This window comes from Lichenostomus cassidix, chromosome 5, assembly GCF_008360975.1.
Source record: "Lichenostomus cassidix isolate B80296 chromosome 5, HeHo_3.0, whole genome shotgun sequence".
Classification (NCBI taxonomy): domain Eukaryota; kingdom Metazoa; phylum Chordata; class Aves; order Passeriformes; family Meliphagidae; genus Lichenostomus; species Lichenostomus cassidix.
In genome coordinates, this window is record NC_139486.1 from 58,935,559 (window position 1) to 58,939,128 (window position 3,570).

At 49.7% G+C, this 3,570-nt stretch overlaps 1 pseudogene; it reads left to right on the forward strand.

The window, feature by feature from the left end:
• The first annotated feature begins 1,210 nt into the window (after positions 1-1,210).
• On the forward strand, positions 1,211-2,192 carry LOC146436786 (olfactory receptor 5F1-like; annotated as a pseudogene).
• The last annotated feature ends 1,378 nt before the right edge of the window (positions 2,193-3,570 follow it).

The window sequence follows — 3,570 nt, forward strand, 5'->3', positions numbered from 1 at the left end:
ACTGCTTTGCCCAAAGATCTTACGGAATTTGAGTAGGAAAGTGGGTGCCACAATGGAGATCCTCACCACACAAGGATGAATATTCCATTAGTTCTTCCACACCAACCACCAGCTCTCAGCAGCGATAGAACATAGTCCATGAGTTTTAACCGAATTTATTTCCATTCCAGGTCTCTGATCAACCACACAAAATGAAGCTGGTTGGGCAAGGAAAAGTGAGACTGAATTTTAGTTAAGAAAGAAATTGAAGTCAATTCTCTGACAGCAGCAGGTGGTTGCTTCCTCTGGGGGGAAATTCAGCCCCAAATATTTGGTTTTCCTGATTTTTAACACCTCTGGCTCTGCCTCATGGGTGATGAAAAGCAGCTCTAAATTCTTGTTAATAACTCCAGGAGATCACAGAACACCTGAAAGGTTCTGGGGTGAAACTCAACCCTTCAGCCCAGGCTCATCCAACAATGAGGATTTCCAGGTTTGGATCCATTTGTCAGGAGCCAGCGGTGCCTACTCTTGCTTTACTCCCTGGTGTAACTCCAACAAGCCATGGTTATCCAGGAGAAGAATCCATGTTTATTTATTCTGTCTGTTGCAGAATGGGATTTTAGCAGCTGCTGATCTCTCACTGGTGAGCAGCAAGATGGACCCTGAATTTATGTTTTACCTCCAAATTAAGCATCACATCTAAAGCAAAGTGAGGTAAGACAAATCCCAGCTCTTATTCCTACAGGGAAAAATATACTAAGGAAAAGCCCATTTTCCAATGGCTCCACCTAGAAAATCTCATCCTGAGACATGGGGAGCAGGTGTTTATTCTTCAAGAGCTCAGGTTGAATAGGGAATAATCAAAAGATGGGAAATAATTCTGTTTTCCCAGCAATTATCAGGAAAATCATGGAATTTCATGTGTGAGCGGATTGAGAAGAACTAGGAGGAAGCCCTGCCATTTCTTAATGATTTATTCTGGTACAATATTTCCCTCCTTAATGCCTTAAATATCCACCTGGTTCCAAATATGTTGGCTGAATGGGCATAGTGGTGCCAGGAACTTGTGTTTTTTCTCTTTCAAGGAGAATTTATCTTTTATTGACTGAAGGTTTTGTAACTGCTTGACAAAAATTGACATTCTTAACATTATCGATGGATTTATGTGTATTAAACCTTTCAATCTAAAGACATAAAGCAGCCAAACTGGATGTATGAAATGTTCAATATGGGTAGAGAAAATGAGACATTTGCATCTGAATTTATTCTCCTGGGCTTCACAGACCTGCAGGTGATGTTTTTTGTCCTGTTCCTTGCCACCTATATGGTCACTCTCATGGGAAATCTGGCAGTCATTGCCTTGATCTAGATCAATCGGTGCCTCCACACCCCCATGTTCTTCTTCCTGAGCCACTTGTGCCTCCTGGACACCTGCTACTCCTCTACCATCATCCCCCGGACCCTGAGGGATTTTTTGGCAGAGAAGAAGGTGATTTCCTTTGCGAGTTGTGTCACTCAGCTCTTCTCCTTCGCCACCTGGGCCACAACTGAGTGCCACGTGCTGGCTGCCATGGCCTACAACCGCTATCTGCAGGCCCCTGCTCTACTCCATGTTCATGTCCCAGGGGATTAGCGCTGGACTGCTGGCTGGGGCCTCCCTGGCTGGAGTGATCAGCTCCACCTTCCACACAGTTTCCATATTCCATGCCCTGTTCTGCCACTCCCGCACCATTGACCACTTTTTCTGTGATGGGCTCATGCTGCTGGCCCTGTCCTGCTCCGACAGCCGTGCCAGCGAGGCCGTGGTGGCTGCCCTGGTGGGGCTCAACATGCTGAGCACCACAGCCTTCATCCTGGTGTCCTACTCGTCCATCAGCAGCGCCATCCTGTGGGTCCACTAGGCAGCTGGGCGGCACAAGGCCTTCTCCACCTGCACCTCCCACCTGGCCTGCGTCACTCTGTACTATGGCAGAGCCATCCTCACCTACCTGCGGCCCAACTCCAGCCGCTCCTTGGAGCAGGACAAGGTCACCTCCCTGGTGTGTTCTGTCACTGTCCCCATGCTGAACCCATTTGTCTACAGCCTCAGGAATACAGACTTGAGGAACGCCATGAGGAAAGCAAAAAGCAGGATCCTCACTTCCTGGTCCATCCATGGCTCCTGGTTGGCTGAAAGGAGAGGACAACCCTGCTGTGGTGGGGGGTGTTAGATTTTGGACTCTCAGGAAGAGAAGCTGGAAATCAGACCCTCAGGAGTTCATGGTCACAGTCTGGATTCATCTTCCAAGCAACTGGGGCCATGATTTCCCTGCAGCAGCACCGTAGGGAAGGCATGAGACATCTTCTGGCAGAGATCCATCCCTGAGCGCAGGACCAGAGGGGGAATGTGGCAGAGAAGAGCTGGAGTGGGAGACGAGGCACCATCCTCCATTCTGAAGGACTTTCCCTGTGCCAGAGCAAGAGTTGGGGGTACTCCAGTCCTGTGAGGTCTTGTCCTCTCCTGATTTTCCCCTCTGTTTTGGGGCTGATGTCCATGTGGAAAGGTCTTTATGGAAGCACCGAGGTGCTGGCCAGGACACTTGGACTGAGATTGTGCCTTCTGTTGGGGGGAGGAAAAGGGAAGTGGGGAGTCTGGGGCATGATGGTGCCAATGTCTGTGGTGGGGGAGCAGGTGAGTGGAAGATGAGGGGGGTCAGGTGGGGTCCCCCCACAAAGGCAGGTTACTCCCCAAAAATGCCCGAAAATTCATGAGGGGCTTGTGTGTAAAATACTGAAAACTGTAAAGAATGTCCCTTTTATATACATTGAGAAATAATATTCATTTCTGTATCAATTGATTTCAAAATAAACCCCCGTATCTGTCTGTGTTATTGACAGGATTTAAGACTATAAGGCATTGTGATTACAGATCAGAAGGAAGCAGGGCAGGTGTGGGGAGCCCGGGGAGCAGTGGGGCTGGCTGGGGGCACTGGGGGAGGCTGCTTCGGGCTCGGGGGTGACCGGGAATGGGGACAGCCCCAGCGGCCCGGGAGCTGCAGGCACCGGAGCTGCCTCGGCACAGCGGGGCTGGGGACGTCGCTCTGGGGAGGATTCTGTAGGGGACAAAACGAACGTTTTGGGGGTAAAATCGGAGTAAATCTGCAGGGGAGACAATGAGCGTTCTGAGGCAAAAGTGAGGCAATCACTAATGGAGGTAGGGAAGATCCCAGCCGGGATGTAATGGATTATAAAAACCATGTGTGAAATCAAAGCTGTTCCAGTAGCATTCCTTCCCATTGCTCCCCAGGTGTTTTCCTTATTTTCTGATTTTCAGAAAGGAGCACAGTATGGGATGACAGAGCTTTGGAGAGTTGTCAGTTTTCCTTAACTGTGCAGAGATGTCAGGATCTGCAGGGCACTCCTGTTTTCCTGAAGGAAGATGCCCTGGGGAATGTACTGAAGTGGGATTTGGCTCCTGTAGAGCCTCCCAGGATGAGCTGTGGTGGGTTTGGATCCTGTGCCAGTCCTTGCATCACCCTCATTCCTCAGAGCTCCTGAGGTCACTCCCTGTACCTGCCCAGCTCTGTCAGATCCAATGATCCCTCCAGG